General features: G+C 40.7%; 1 pseudogene; it reads right to left on the minus strand.

Moving 5' to 3' along the window:
- Nucleotides 1–1,059: 1,059 nt before the first annotated feature.
- Nucleotides 1,060–16,277, minus strand: LOC119799874 (annotated as a pseudogene).
- Nucleotides 16,278–17,661: the final 1,384 nt, after the last annotated feature.

Here is a 17,661-nt window from a genome sequence, read left to right on the forward strand (position 1 = left end):
AGGCTGCCTGTGAGAGGAGAGTCAGAACGTCACAGCTGCCCAGGCGCTATTGCCAAACTCTTACCTGGCGGCAGCAAGGACAACCGTGTGGTTTTGTAAAGCTTCTTCCTTCTTTCCAAACCCCACAGTTGGGGGTTAACCAGAGAAGAGCCCGCTGAGCTCCTGAAGAGAACAGGGTGTGTACTACAGTTGACAGAGCCAGGAATGATGTCCTGTGAAAACCAAACAGCCTATGTCTAGAAGCCAACCTGGGGATCTAAAGAAGAAGCAGTAACCCAAAACCTGTGTGATTCTTGAGATGGCCTAAAATTAGACGGCTTCCTGCAATGGCAAAGCAGGCCATTTTCAAACCAACACGTCCTCAAAAAGCTACATGAAACTTTTTTTCTAGATCTGTGGAAAGGCACTGGAGGTTTCTTGAGATGGAGACTTATAAAAAAACGAAAATCCAGTAGGCGATTTAGAATCATTTTCCCAAATGTGCTTACTCTAAAAGCAGCTCCTGAGACCCTGGACGTAGGCTGTGCACAGCGCGATGCAAATATTGTTTAAGCTGAATAAAGATTTCTCAGAGCTCTTCTGATCCTTACAGCAGAAGTTTCTGAACAATGAAAACCATCCTCAGGTAATCTATTCCCAGGAAAAGAAAGGAGTAAAGTTTCCACAAACCTTTTCAGGGAGTTCGCTGACACGAAGGAGACAAAGAGACACTCCAATCTTTCTTTTTTGTTTGTTTGTTTGTTTTAACATAATTTTAAATTCTAAAACCTTTATCGCATAGTATGATTCCTAAGCTTTTTGCTACCTAGCACAGGCTAGACTTTCACGCGTGGGCTTATTCTTCCTGCCTCAGTCCACTAAGAATTTTTAACCAAACCTAAATCTACATTTTAATATTAAGCAAATGTCCTCAATTGCTTTCCCAATAATGTTTTCAAGTGTATATTAATTAAATCTGAATGCTTGTAAGAAAAAATGTAATGAAAATTGGCCGGTGGGTATGTACAGTCCATGGTGCTGGTCACAGGGGAGATAAGAGAAGAGACAGTGAAGGAAAGGTTACATTTTGTCTTCATCTGATTCATCTAATTCCTTCAAAGATTCTTTGGCCTGTCTCTTTGCTTCCTCCCTTGTATCTTTCAGAACAATTTCATGTCTTTCTTTAGTTCATTCACCAGCCCACGACGTGAGCTCTAGCTCAAACACATTACCCTTCACTTCATTGTGTACAACGTAAACTTCCTTAACTATATCACATGGGCGTTTCTTTCATCTGAAGCTTTTCTGTCATTGCAGTTTGCCAGGCTTTGCCAACGACAGAGCCCCAATCTGATGGGTCATCCTTGTAGAGCTGTGTACCATTATTCACACTGTAAGACAGTAACACGGAACCAAAGCCAAAGGTCTAACAGCACAGTCGAGTGTGTAAGCCTGTGCATACATGGCCACTCTGTCAGCAAGATGTTGGGGTTACAGCCAGAGGTAGAGCTAAAGTTTGAAACTTCTTATCTTTCCTGCTAACAAATGAGCATCTGCTAGCAGACTCGCCTTTGCCAATCCGCCATGCCTATCAACATTAAAAAGTCACTTAGTGGAGCCTTCTTCATAAAGCTTAGAAAGGACTAGCTTCTCTACCCCAAGACAACACTGCCTTTACCTCTGATCTCCTTAGCTTACTACTGTTTCCACATCCTTCTTGACATATTCAGCTTGAAAAACTCTTCCATCAGGAGATCATGGAGCTGACAGACCGTGCTGTGTCCATGGAGCTCGTGGTGCTGGCCCAGTAGGCCACGGAACAAGTCACATATCATGCTTTATTATCTCTTATTTGTTCTCCAGGAAATCCATTGATCTCTCATGAAGAAGTCTATCTGCTCCCATAGGATTCTCACAGGAACTTTTATTTCTGGGCCTTTTAAATTAAATATAAGCCCCAAATTCTAATCTCTCCTTTGAGGTCCTCATCAGTGAACCCTCTTGTGAGCATATGAATTGTAAAAATAATGAGCTTTTTCTCCTGCTAATGTGTTTTTTGTCCATTAAAAGGGTAGAAGGGAGACCCCTTCCACCACACCCAGCCCCCAAAAAACTTCCACAAATCACTGGGCCCAGAAAGACACAAAGCCTGCTGAAGGGAGTCATTGGTATGTACAATAGATTCTCATATGTGACATCTCAGCTAATATAAGAATGAGCCACAAATAGCCTCAGCCTCATAATGGTACATAGTAGTCTTAGTCATTCAGTCTTGATTTGAGCACAAGAAACTGGTTTCATGAAGAGATTGTTTGCCAGAAAACATCCCTCTGGAATGATGGCATGGTCTGGAATCTCAAATAGTCATTACTGAACAGTCAAGATGTTTGGCATTCCTAGTTTTAAAAGCCCACAAAATAATGACATGTTTGAGAACAAAGAAATAAAACAGGTGATAGCACTGGGGAAACAGATGAGCCGAGGATGGAATGCCACCAACAATAAAGATTTAAGATTCCTTTTTAGGATGATAAAAACATCCTAAAACTAGTTAGTGGAATTGGCTACACAGTCTGTCCCTAAAGACCATCTAGTTGTTTATTTTGAGGGAGTTAACCTTAATATTTGAAAAGGATAGATGAAAAAAGTTGATTTTTAAGGTGTTAAAAGCAAAGGGGACTGAGAATTTTTGAATGGTGAAGAAGTCACACACAGGGAACCTGGTGGAGCTGCTGGGGGGCAGATTAGGGCTCAGGTGCTATGGGAGCACATTCTGCTCCTTCAACCAATAGCCTTTAAGATACCAGCCCACTTTTGGTGTGGTCTCTTATACCGTAAAAGCAGCTGTAAATGTGCACCAGCTCTCTCGCTTACTGCTCCTGCTTCCCGCTTCAGGACTCTTCCTGTTCCCACAGAGGACTGTTATCTAGGACAGTGATCTGTAAGTTTTCCCTTAAATAACTAACCCTTTTTTATTCATAATTCTAAACCGGTGCTGGATTATTTTGTGACTTCCATCATCAAGCTGAGGACAGGGTACCATGTTGAGATGCCAGTTCTACCAAGTGTAAACATCAAGTTCAGAGAGCAATATATGTGTCCAGAGTTTGAAAGAAATATCTGGGATGGAAGCACAGCTTTTGAATGGTGATATAAGCAACCTAGAGACAGACTGACATCAGAGAGAGAGAGAAAGAGAGATAGAGAGAGAGAGAGAGAGGAGAGAGAGGAAAGTGGGAGTGAAGAACATAGAGCTGTGCCAATCCAAGATGAAGGAGAGAGAAGGGAGAGGAAAAAGAAGGGGGAAAGGAGGGAGGGAAGGGCAATGGACAGAAGTAATGGAAAGAGAGAAGGAGGAAGACTGAATGGGGAACAAAGGGTTTGTAAGATCATAATAACCAGGTAAAGAAAGTGTATCTAATAAGAGCAAGTGAAAGTAAGAAAAGGACTGACCATCGGTCATTGTGTGACAGAATGTAGGGAACCAGCACCACGGAAAATCAGACTGTTGAAGGCCACACCTAAATTCCTTCTCCCACTGAGCTCAGTTTAAAAATGAGTGGAGACAACTAGATGAAGGTAAAAATAATTGGCTCTTTCTAGAATGGCAAATGAGAAGAGAATAAAGAAGATGTTTTCCTGGCTAGCAGGATGAGTCAGATGAAGAAACAGACAGCATCTTCCATTAAGCATCTGGTCTTCAAATTTAACTGATGATGAAATTATTACTTCATTAAAAAAAGATCTGAAATGGATGCACACACAGGAAGCACTCACTATGTTTAAAATGATTGTGATTAATATGTTTGAGAAACTAAGACAAGTGCTCGTAGATATTAGTAGTTTAAGACACTGAGAGTTTTTTAAAAATATTTATTTATTTATTTATTATGTATACAATATTCTATCTGTGTGTATGCCTGCAGGCCAGAAGAGGGCACCAGACCTTATTACAGATGGTTGTGAGCCACCATGTGGTTGCTGGGAATTGAACTCAAGACCTTTGGAAGAGCAGGCAATGCTCTTAACCACTGAGCCATCTCTCCTGCCCCAACACTGACAGTTTTACATCTGAAAAAATGTCATAAATGAAATCAAGAGCTCAATGAATATTTTTTTCAACTTTGATAAAATAAAGGCATTCCATTTCTATTCATGCCAAATTAGTTTGTACTATACCAACCATTTCGGGGATAAGAAGTCTAAACTTCAAATAAAAAGTTAAAAAGAGAATCAAGCATATTCTCCAGGGGAGTCTCCACTTAGAGAAATGCACCAGGAGTGAGCAGGTATTAATACCACAGCTGTAAGGAGAAAGGTCACTGACCCAAATTATCATGGCCAAATTAATTAAAGCAAGCTTTTTATTCTTGTACATGAATGGCCACCTCCTAAAGCATTGGACATGAAGAAGATAAGATTTTTATAGCTCAGGAGTAGAGCACTTCCAAATACGGGATTTGGCAGGAAATAGGCATAACAAGTTGGTCATCACAACCTCCTAAAACAAGACATAGTCACAAGATTGTCATAACAATGTATTCATAACAAGGTGGTCATAACACAGGCAGTCATAATAACCTTTTAAAAAAAATATTTATTTATTATGTACACAACATTCTGCCTCCATGTATGCCTGCAGGCCAGAAGAGGGCGCTAGATCTTATTACAGATGGTTGTGAGCCACCATGTGGTTCCTGGGAATTGAACTCAGGTCCTCTGGAAGAACAGTCAATGCTTTTAACCACTGAGCCATCTCTCTAGCCCCATAATAGCCTCTTGAAACAAAGACATGATTGTTGTTTCCTGGAAAAGGCAGTCAGCACTATTTGTAATTAAGAGTACAGATAGGGTTTAGCCCAATCCTTGAGAAACAGAGATTTAATCACAAACAGGGATGAATCTTGTTTGTCTTTACTATAAGATGGCTTTCAAGCCTAAGTTAGAGGCAGGCTGGTTCACAGCAAGTTCTCCATGCTTCTTTACCCTCTCTAGCTAAGGATCCCTACTTTGAGAACCTCTGTCTAGAAATTACCCAAAGATAATTGGAGATAAGCAGCCTTGTCTTTGGTGCCGCTGGGAGAAAAGAAAAAGGACCACAGGACATTCAACCCAACACCAAGCATTCCCAAGGGATTCCCCAGTGTCCTCCCTCCACCCATTTCCAGCATATCTCCCTTTTAGTCCAAATTTTGGAGCCATGCATTCATGGCCCCAACAACTACAAGTGAGTTAAATACAAGAACTCTGTTCCAAAATAAAGCTTGAAGTTCACTGTCAACAGTTGGGTTGCATGTTATGGCTTTTTTCCCCTCCATAAAGATATTAAAGCTCTCACCCTTGTTGATTTGTGTGGTAAGAAAAAATTTCCAACGTCAAATGATGAGCTAATGTGTTATAAAATTCAAAATAATAATGAGTAACACTGACTCTGTTAGACACAACGCTAAATGTGTTATACATATGAGCTCACATAACAGTCATAACAACCCTATGATGTTTGTATTACTGCTCTCCTCATCTGCAATGAAGGACCTGAGGCATAAGGTTAAGTCATTTATACAAAGTCAAGGCTGTATGATCAGCCCTGAACAGGACATTGTTATCACCCCAACTCAGGCTCAGGGAACATCAGAAAAGGAGACAGAGAGTATAAGAGCTGGAGGGAATGGTAAAGTCTATGGAACTGTCTTGTGTGCATGACTCAATTGTTGCACTCTTGAACTCCTGCAGCTGTGACAAACAGCACAAGACATACACGAGATTGGACTGTCAACATTCCATCATGAGTTGGGCGGGACCCTTGAGGCCTCGCTCCGAGACATTTTCTTTAGTGGTGTAGCAACCAGGAAGTTGCCCATGCTCCAGTAAATAGCCCCTCACTCATGTCCCCTTAACAGCCCTAATTGATTACTAGACCACCACAAAAGCTGCCAGAGAGGAAAGCAATCATTAGCCATACATACAAAAGCCACAAACCACAACAATGACAGAAAGGCATTCAAGCAGAGCAAATACAGATTTATTAAAGAAAAATGATGAGATCTCCCTAGAATGGAAGGGGCTCCACAAAAGAACGACTATTTACTAATTTAAACTTAATAAAAACTGCCTGAGGCAGCAAGCTCCACTGGAGCAGGATTGAGCCAGTGACCTAGGCTGGAGCAGGCCTGAGACAGTAAACTCTACAGGAGCAGGTACAGGGGAGCAGCCACTGAGAAAGTGAGCCAGAGACTTCTCTGGATCTGGGCATGAGTCTGGGGCCTCCAAGGGAGTAGACCTGAGCCAGGACCTCTGCAGGTTCAGGAATACCAAAGTCTGGGACCTCTGAGGGAGTAGTAGATCGAAGCCAGCCACCTTTGTGGGACCCATCCCAAGCCAGGGACCTCTACAGGAGCAGATCCAGACCAGGGACATTTACAGAAAAAGGACTGAGCCAGAAACCTAGGCTGCAGCAGGCCTGTGACAGCAAACTCCAAGGCAGCAGAGTGGGCCCCATAAGTGATGAGCAACCTCCAGGAACACAGAGTGACCAACAGGGTGACTGGAACCATCTGAACATCTGAACAGCAACAATCTGAGCCATGGATTCACTGGCACCTAGAAGATTGATCACCAGAATCACAGACAGCCCCAACTACACCAATCAGAGGAAAAGATGGGTAGACAAGGTAAGAACACATACCATACCACAAAGAGCAACACAAGACCAGTAAAAACTAGTGACACTACAACAGTAAGACTTGAACAACAAAATATAGATGAAACAGAAGAAAATGACCTAATAAATAACTTTAGGAGAATGTTTGAGGCCCTTAAAGAAAAAATGAAAAATTCCCTCAAAGAAATGGAGGAAAAAACAAACACAAAAAAAAATTGGAAGACATCAACAAATTCCTTAAAGAAAAACTAAGGAAAAGCAATCAAACATATGAAAAAAACTATTCAAGAATTGAAAACTGAAATAGAGACAATAAAGAAAAAACAAGCCAAGGGAATTATAAAAACAGAAATCATGAGAAAATGGTCAAAAACCACAAATACAAGAATAAGAAGCAGAATACAAGAGATGGAAGATAGAATCTAAAGCATTGAAGATACAATATAGAAAATAGATTCATCAGTCAAAGAAAACATTAAATATAACAAAAGCTTTACACAAAATATCCAGGAAATATGGGACACCATGAAAAAAACAAACCTAAGAATAATAGGTAGAGAAGAAAGAGAAGTTCAACTCAAAAGCACAGAAAATATATTTAACAAAATCATAGAAGAAAACTTTCCCAACCTAAAGAAAGATTAGCCTAAGAAGATACAAGAAGCTTACAGAATACCAAATAGACTGGATCAAAAGAAAAAGTCTGTTCAGCACATAATAATCAAAACAATAAACATACAGAGTAAAGAAAAATATTAAGAGCTGCAAAGGAAAAGGGCAAAGTAACAAATAAAGGCAAACCTATCAGAATTACAACTGACTTCTCAATGGAGACAATGAAAGCCAGAAGTTCCTAGTCAAGCATTATGCAGGCATTAAGGGACAAAGGATGACAGCCCTGACTACTATTCCCAGCAATACTTTCAATCACCACAGAACAAAATAAGACATTTTATGACAAAACCAGATTTAACCAATACCTAGCCACAAACCCAGCCCTATACAAAATAGTAGAAGGAAACCTCCAACCCAAGGAAGTTAACTACATCTACAAAAACATAGACAATAGATGATCTCACAGTAGCAAATCCCAACAAAGGGAAAAGCACACAAAATAACATACCAACAGTGAAAACTTAATTAACAAGAGATAACAATCATTGGTCATTAATATTCCTTAATATAAATGCACTCAACTCACCTATAAAAAGACACAGGCTAACAGACTGGATACGAAAACAGAATTCATCCTTCTGCTGCATACAAGAAACACACCTCAACCTCAAAGACCGACATTGCTGCAGAGTAAAGGATTGGGAAAATTTTTTCCAATCAAATGGACCTAAAAAAACAAGCTGGTGTAGCTATCCTAATATCTAATAAAATAGACTTTGAAATAAAATTAATCAAAAGTGACAAAGAAGTATATTTCATATTAGTCACAGAAGAATATCTATCAAGAGGAAGTCTCAATACTGACCATCTGTGCCCCCAAATACAAGCAAACCCTCATATGTAAAAGAAGCGCTTCTAAAGCTTCAATCACACATTAAACTCCACATACTGATAGTGGGAGACTTCAACACTCCACTCTCACCACTGTCAGACAGAAACTTAACAGACATTATGATTCAAATGGACTTAACAGACATCTATAGAACATGCCATCCAAACATAAAAGAATATACCTTCTTCTCACCACTTCATGGAACCTTTTCAAAAACTGACCACATACTCAGTAACAAAGCAAACCTCAACAGATACAAAAAATGGAATAACCCTATCATATTGAATCACCATGGCTTAAAATTAGAATTCAACAGCAACACTAATTTCAGAAAGTCCACAAACAAGTAGAAATTAAAAAGTGCTCCCCTGAATCACCAATGCATCAAGGAAGAAATTAAAGACTTCCTAAAATTCAATGAAAATGACCACACAACCTATCCAAATTTGTGGAACATAATGAAAGCAGTGTTAAGAGGAAAGTTCATGGCACTAAATGCTACATAAAGAAGCTGGAAAAATTCCACACTAGTGAGTTAGCAGAACACCTGAAAACTCTAGAACAAAAAGAAGCAAACTCATTCAGGAGGACTAGACAGCAGAAATAATCAAATTAAGAGTTGAAATCAACAAAATACAATCAAAGAAAACAATGCAGAGTCAATGAAAAAAAGAGTTGGTTCTTTGAAAAATCAATGAAATAGACAAACATTTATCCAAACTGATATAAAGTCAGAGAGAGAATATCCAAATTAACAAAATCAGAAATGAAAAGGGGGACATACAAACAGACATGGAAGAAATCCAGAGAATCATCAGGTTCAAAACCTGTACTCCACAAAATTGGAAAACTTAAAGGAAATGGACAACTTTCTGGATAAATATCACTTAACAAAATTAAATCAAAACCAAGTAAGCAAATTAAATAGACCTATAACTGCAAAAAAAAAAAAAAAAAAAAAAACAGAAAGAGTCATCAAATTCTCCCAACCAAAAAAAAAAAAAAAAAAAAAGTTCAGGACCAGGTGGTTTCAGCTCAGAATTCTGCAAGATTTTCAAAGAAGAACTAAGGCCAATACTCCTCAAATTGTTCCACACAATAGAAACAGAAGGAACATTGCCAAACTCTTTTTATGAGGCTACAACTACACTGATACCCAAACCACACAAAAAAATTACTAAGAAAGAGAATTACAAGTCAATCTCACTCATGAACATTGATGCAAAAATACTCAATAAATTACTGGCAAATCCAAGAACACATGAGAAAGACCATGCACCATGAGTAAGAAGAGTTCATCCCAGAGATTTGGGGTTGATTCAACATATGAAAATCTTTCAATATAATCCACCATAAAAACAAAACAAAAAGCAAAAAAAAACAAAACAAAAAACCTTCATGAACATCTCATTAGATGCTGAAAAAGCTTTCAATAAAATACAACATCCTTTCATCAAGTCCGCCTCATCCCACAGATGCAGGGATGATTCAACATATGAAAATCTGTCACCGTAATCCATTATATAAACAAACTGGAAAATAAAAATCACATGATCATCTCATTAGATGCTGAAAAAGCTTTTGACAAAATACAACATCCCTTCATGATAAAGGTCTTGGAGAGAGCAGGGATACAAGGAACATACCTAAACATAATAAAGGCAATATACAACAAGACAACAGCCAACATCAAACTAAATGAAGAGAAACTCAAAGCAATCCAACTGAGATCAGGAACAAGACAATGTTGTTCACTCTCTCCATATCTATTCAATATAGTACTTGAAGTTCCAGCTAGAGCAATAAGAAAACAAACAGAGATCAAGAAGATAAAAATCAGAAAAGAAGCAAACTCTCGCTATTTGCTGATGATATAATAGTTTACATGAGTGGCCCCAAAAATTCTACCAACAAGCTTCTACAACTCATAAACACTTTCAGTAATGTAGCAGGATGCAAGATTAACTTAAAAAAAAGTAGCCCTCCATTACATAGAAGATAAATGGACTGAGAAAGAAATCAGAAAAATATCAGCCTTCACAATAGCTACAAATAATATAAAAGTTTTGGAGTAACTCTAACCATACAGGAAGACCTGTATGACAAGAACTTTAAATCATTAAAAAAAGAAACTGAAGAAGATACCACAAAATGGAAAAATCTCCAGTGCTCTTGGTTAGGTAGAATTAACATATTAAAAATGACAATCTTACCAAAAGCAATCTACAGATTCAATGCAATGCCTTCAAAATCCCAGCAAAATTCTTCACAGACCTCGAAAGAACAATACTCAACTTCATATGGAAAAGCAAAAGCAAGATAGCCAAAAGAATCTTGTACAATAAAGGAACTTTTGGAGGCATCACAATCCATGACTTCAAACTCTACTACAGAGCTACAATACTGAAAATAGCCTGATATTGGCGTAAAAACATAAAGGAGGACCAATGAAACCGAATTGAAGACCCAGATATCAATAAACATACCTACAAATACCTGATTTTTGACAAAGAACCAAGAATATAAAATGGAAAAAAGAAAGCAAATTCAACAAATGGTGCTGGAATAACTGGATATTACCATGTAGAAGAATGAAAAAGGATCCAAATCTATCTCCATGCACAAAATTCAATTACAAATGGATCAAAGACCTCAATGTAAAAGCAAGCACACTGAACCTCATAGAAGGGAAAGTGTGAAGTACACTTGAATGCATTGGCACAGGAAACCACTTCCTAAATATAACCCCAGCAGCATAGACACTGAGAGAAACAATTAATAAATGGGACCTCCTGAAACTGAGAAGCTTCTGTAAAGCAAAGGACATGTCAACAAGACAAAATGGAAGCCTATAGAATGGAAAAGATCTTCACCAACCCCACATCGGACAGAGGACTGATCTCCAAAACATACAAAGAACTCAAGAAATTGATCATCGACAGAGCAAATAATCCATTTTAAAAATGAAGTACAGACCTAAAGAGAGAACTCTCAACAGAGGAATCTAAAATTGTTGAAAGACACTTAAGGAAATGCTCAACATCCTTAGTCATCAGAGAATTGCAAATCAAAACAACTCCAAGATTCCATCTTACACCTGTAAGAATGGCCAAGATCAAAAACACTGATGACAATTTATGCTGTGAGGTAAAGGGAACACTCCTCCATTGCTGTTGGGAGTGCAAACTGGTACAGCCACTTTGGAAATCAGTATGGTAATTTCTCAGAAAATTAGGAAACAACCTATCTCAAGATACAGCTATTCCACTTTTGGGTATATACCTAAAGGATGCTCAATCATACCACAAGGCCATGTGCTCAACTATGTTCATAGCAGCATTATTTGTCATAGCCAGAACCTGGAAACAATTTAAATGCCCTTGACCAAAAAATAAAGAAGATGTTGTTCATTTACACAATGTTGTAGTACACACCAGAAAAAAAATAATGACATCTTGAAATTTGCAGGAGAATGGATGGATCTAGAAAACATCATATTGAGTGAGGTAACTCAAACCCAGAATGACAAATATAATATGTACTCACTCATGAGTGGATTCTAGGCATAAAGCAAAAAAAAATCAGCCTACAATTTACAATCCCAGGGAACCTAGACAGCAAAGATTACCACAAGAGAGACATACATGGATCGTATCTACATGGGAAGTAGAAAAAGACAGGATCTCCTGAGTAAATTGGGAGCATGGAGACCATTAGAGAAGGTTGAAATGGAAAGGAGAGGAGAAAAGTATGTAGCTCAATAAAAACAATTAAAAAGAAAAAGAGACAAGTCATGCCTACTCCCTCTCTCTTCCTACTTTTCTTTTGAAGAAGCAGTCAGATCTCTGCCACTCTCTCCCTCTCTCTGTCTCTCTCTCTTCCCTCCCCTTTACCCTTCTCTCAACAAACTTCGCACTTAGGCTCTATCTGTATGGAGTATTTGCCTTTCACCCACCATGGGATCTGCTAAAGGTCACACCTCACACGTATTCATAATATTGGTGTCGTAACACAGTGGGATGGCACAGGGAGGAAGCCTGGCCAAGTCATGCATCAAATAATGTGAAACAGTGTGATAGTGATCTTGGTGAGCTAAGGGGCTAGGCAGTATGTGAGAGCCCATGGTAGGTGAGGAACAGACACACTGCGAAGACAGAGCTTATGTGGGAATTCTATTGAGATTAAAGGGAGTGGGAGGAGGGAAGAGAGAGAGAGAGAGATACAGGGAGAAAAAGGAAGAGGAAGAAGAGATAGGGAGCAACCTGCCTCTTCAGAATGGGTGGAGGAGAGAACAGAGTAGCCAGGGCTTGTCTCTTAAAGGGACCTTTTGCACCTGCATACATACCTAGTGACATACCAGCCTTAGGACCCTGTGCTGGCCAGCATACTGCCTCAATGCATCCTGCCAGGAGACGGGGCCAGCATAATGCCTGATTCCTAACATAAATCTCGTGAGGGAAGGGCTTATGTTTATGTTTTTCATGCCCTGTCCCAGTGCCTAGAGTCAAGTGTGATACACAGTAGTTTCTCAATAAAAAGTTGATGGAATTTATAAACAAAAGCCTTATAGGGGGTTACGATCTGCCCACAGTGGGCACTTGTGGGTTTTGCTAGGTATTTTCTCTTAAACGATCCTCTCTGCCAGTGCAAATTATCCAAATCAGACCGAATCAGACCAAATAAAAGATGCCATGTTTAATGGAGTGCTCCCGGGGAAACATGGAGAGGGGAAGAGACCATGTGAAACCCAAAGACCATGTGTTCATTCTCTGGAGGGCAATTTAAATAGCCTGTGGGAGTGGTACCAACCATCCCTGGGGATGGGCTTTCTTGACCCTCCCTGGGGAGGGTCACCATTTGGTGGAGTTTCTTGGAAGTATAGTTTGGACTGAGGTAACTCCCAGGGGAGGGAGCTTATGCCAGGAGTTGGGGTGATGCTTCCCACCAAACTTTTTGTATAAAGGGGTGTTTAGGGAGCTGAGGTGATGCTCCTAACCAAACAGGTTTGAGCCAGGTCAGTTGCATGACAGGGCAAACCGCAGCCTCGCAGGGCTCGATGTGTGAGAGCCTGGGTTTCCTGTCTGCTGGGAATGTTGTTATTAGCTGTGATCTTCCGTGTGAGACAGATGCCTGTGTGTAGTAGGAGGCTGCTCGTTTTTTTTTTTTTTCCTGTGTTGATGTTTTGCCTACATTTAAGTCTGTGTGAGGGTTTAAGATCTTGGAGTTAGAGACAGTTATGAGCTACTATGTGGGTGCTGGGAATTGAACTCCAGGTCCTCTGGAAGAGTATTCAGTGCTCTTAACCTCTGAACCATCTCTCCAGTCATAGAAAGATCTTTAAAATCTTTAATTATTTCCTTAGTTGGGTCCTGGTAACAAATGGATCTGTGACTGATTGTTATTATGATATTTCCTGTGTCACACTATTAAAACAGTGCCACTGAGGTGTGTGGTTGGGGGTATTTAAAAGCATTTTAATTGAAAATTTATTCTTCTACTTGAGCCATTTAGCTTGTGGGGAATGAGGAGATGCAGGAAATGAAGGCTTTCATTCAGAAATCTTCCTATGACCATAGTGAGAAAGAGTGGCAGTCCAAGGATGGAATGGCTTTCTGAGAGCTGAAGATGGAAGCTTCGATGGAAGCATCTCATGGAAACTTGCTTGTTTCCACCACAGCGGCACTTCAGGTGATTCTCAGTGGTCAGGTTAAGAAAGCTATGACAATTCTACACTGAGATAAAGTATGAAAAGTATTCATGAAAGTGTCTACTAACGTTAAGATTTCTTGGCAATCTTGGTGGGATTGGAATGGGGCTTCTATTCTGAGACAACCAAAATAGGTTGAAGATAATCATAAGGCTTCACCAAGGAAATAAAATGTATTCTGCACTGCTTTTTAAAAATTGCCGTGATAAAGCACCACATCCAACAACCTGTGGAGGAAAGAGTTTTATTTGGATTACACTTCCCAATCACAGACCCTTATGAAGGGAGGGTCCGGCAGGAACTCAAAGCAGGAAACTGGAGGCAGGAAGTAATGCAGAAGTCATGAAGGAACCCTGCTTACTCACTCATGGCTTGTTCAGTGTGCTTTCTATATAACTCAGGATCACCTGTCCAGGACTGACACAGTGAACTAGGCCCTCCCACATCAATCATTAATCAAGAAAATGCTTCAAATATTTGCCTACAGGCCAATCTGATGGAGACAGTTCCCAGGTGAAATCCCCCTCTTCCCTGATATGTCTAGACTTGTGTCAAATTTAAAAAAAAATCCAGGAAGCATAGAGGTCATTTGACCCCTGACTCTTTGATTGCACATCTCTACATCCCTTGAGCATCAACAAGGATGGAGATAAGATGGTGATAACAACTATTCTGCTGGATACATTGCTGGGGCTCACCTATAAGTGCCCAGCTGAGTGATAGGTACACAATTAACACTGAATAACAAAAGCACTTAAGAACCTATTTGCTTATGAACAATATAAGGAGAGTTCTGGAAAGCCAAAATGAAGAGCCTGAGGCTGGCCATATGATGAACATATTAACACAAAACACTTCTCTTTCATAGCAATAGCAATATGTCAGGTGTTCACACGTTCGCTAGAGCTGAAGTACAGAACGGGGGATGACCCCAGTTTTCAGTTGTCTGCAACTTGAGTACGTAGTAGCTACTGAGGCTGATTATGATTTGAATTGCTCCTGATTGTGAAGATGTGGTCCTCAACTGGTGATGCTACTTTGGAGGTTGTATACTGTTCAGGACTTGATCTAGCTAGCTGATAAAGGTCGGCGGAGGTGGACCTTGGAAGTGCTGGGTGTTTCTCTGAGTTCTCTGCTTCCTATGTGCTGATGTGAATGAAGTAACTCTGGTGACTTCCAGCCTCAGAGTGAAATAAACCTCTCTTCATTCCATTGCTCTCATCACAGCAATGAACAAACACTGTCACAGAAACTCCTGAAGCAATGAAAATGACAGCACATGATGAAGAAGGTAACACTGAATAATTTTGTGTATTAACTCTGTGCCTGGCCTGGTCTAAAGCATCGCTTGGCATTTTCTCCCATCCCAGATTTTCATTCCAGTTCACGAAGTAGTAGATGAATTGTGTCAAGGAATTTCATTTTCATCTTGTTAAGTTCAACCTAATTGATAAGCATCGGATCCCCAGTTTGGGGGGTACCCTCTGCTGATGCAATAAGCCAAATCAGACTGAATTAATAAATCCAGATTTAATAAACAGAGCAAAGCAACTCCCAGGTGACTCTGAGAAAGGCAGGAGAGAAATCATATGGCAGGTCTCGTGATCGGTCTTAAATAGCCTTTAGGCACGGTCTTGAGCAGTTCTGGGAGATGAGCTGATCCTTGGCGGGCTTTCTGAGAGGTGGGGTCTGAAATGGGAGGAGTGGGGCCAGGTTCCTAGATGAACATCTGGGAAGGATTTGGAATTGGGGAGAGTGAGACTGAAGTATAGCTTCCAACTAAACCCTAATGAGATTTGACTTATTGGTTCAGTTAACTGTGACCCTTTGTATGAGTTTATTCAGTCATTTACCATAAAATTTGATCATTGGGTCACAAACACCTTTAATCAAGTTGTCAGTAAAAACTTGAACTAGTTAGGAACAAGGACATAGGTCTTCTGAATGCAGAGAGGTTTTTAGAAATTATCCCCTGAGAGAGCTGTCCTTATTACCCTTCTGTCTTTTGGCAACATAGGCAGGACAGAATTGCTCCCCTCAAGCCTATCAATGACTGAGGCAGGTGTGAGAACTGACCCTGAGGTCACAAGAGCAGGAGAGCATCCCCCCAGCAGCAACACTTGGGAGAGCAGGCCCTGCACCTCTCCTGGGTAACACAATAAAGCCAATCTTGTTAGCAGAGGTGTGGGTGAGCCAGCCCTGAAGTTATAAGCATGGGAGAGCTGTCCCCACTATTTGTCGTGTAGCTATGTAGAAAGGTAAGAGATGCCCCACTTTACCCATTGCCCCTTACCACCTGCAACAGAAGAGAGCTGACCCTCCCCCTTACCAGCTACATCACTCAAAGAATGGTCCCTGACCCTTGCCTGGGCAGCACAGTAGAGCTGCCTGGTGGTCAGAGGTGAGGGTGACCCAACCCCCATGTTATGAGTAAAGGAGAGCTATCCCCATTACTCATCTGACATGTGGTAGTATGTGCAGAGGAAAGGTCCCCTTCCCTCCAACCTCCCTCCCATCAATGCCTGAGACAGGTGGAGGAGTTGGTTCTGGGGTCATAAGCGTGGAAAGGCTGTCCCTACCCCTCACCAGCTGCAGTACTCAGAAGAGTAGCGCTAAGACCTTGCCTGGGCAGCACAACAGAGCTGGCATTAATGGTGCTGGTGTGGAAGAACTGACCCTGAGAGGATGAACACATGAGAACTGGACCCACCACTCCCTATTGCTGCAAGAGGTGAATTAGTCAGGGCAATGCTGGAGAGTTCACCCTGGTGGTGAGGACAGGGGAGAACTGGTAGGCTGATGTTGCTGGGCCCTCACATCTTCCTTGGAGGGGTGAGAAGGTGCAGTGTCATCATCTCAGACACAGAGTCTTGTAGAAGGCATATAACAGACTCATTTATATAACAATGAGGAAAAACTTATAAACCCTCCCAGCACCCAGGCATTCTGATCCATTCACAATTGACATCGTGTGGTCGTCTCTCATTGGTTAGGCATGATCAGGACCTCTGACAGCACCTATTGCTAGGCACTCAGGAAACACTGCTTGATTGCCCCTCATTGGCTAGGCCCAGTAAGGACTTCTGACAGTAACAGGCAGACTCCAGGTTGGCTCCTTTTGGCCTGGTAGGCCTTAACTTCCTACAAATCCATCCTTTTTCTATTTATTACGTGGGCACTCAGTAGAAGTCAGTTCTTTGTTCAGGCTTTGTTGACCCTGTCTAGGAGGGCCCAGTCACTGGACTATGCCTGTCTTAGGCTGGCCCGCCAAACAAGCTCTTACCCATCATTGACTAGCAACCCTAGAAGAGCATTCATTCCTGGAGAGCTGCCAGGATTGAAGAACTAGGCAGTAGCCTTTTTAATTACAAATAACCAGGCTAGCATAACCTTTTGTGGAGGACTGCAAGAAGGATGCCTAAGAGTCATTAACACCTGAAGAGTTACCTTAGTTGCTGTCCTCTGATGTCTGATCTGCTTTATGAGGCATTTAAAGGGAATAAGGATGAAAAATAGCACTTCACCAATTAATGCATTTGTGAGCATCCAGGAGGGATCCAACAGCATTTTTATATTATGCAAACTTTTCAAAAAATGAGGAATCAAAGGCCATAATCTCTGTCCTTAAGTCAATTTGTTTTGGGGGTCAATGAGAGAAAGAAAGGGGAATATATCATTACCCATCCTGTGTTATTCCGTCTTTGATGAAAGCAGGCTGATCCACAGCTGGGCATACGTCTCTTACCAGAACTGATGTGACAGTCTGAGAAAAAACACAAGCATACCTTTCCTACAGGCTAGCAGTTG

The sequence above is a fragment of the Arvicola amphibius genome, chromosome 13, assembly GCF_903992535.2.
Source record: "Arvicola amphibius chromosome 13, mArvAmp1.2, whole genome shotgun sequence".
NCBI lineage: Eukaryota > Metazoa > Chordata > Mammalia > Rodentia > Cricetidae > Arvicola > Arvicola amphibius.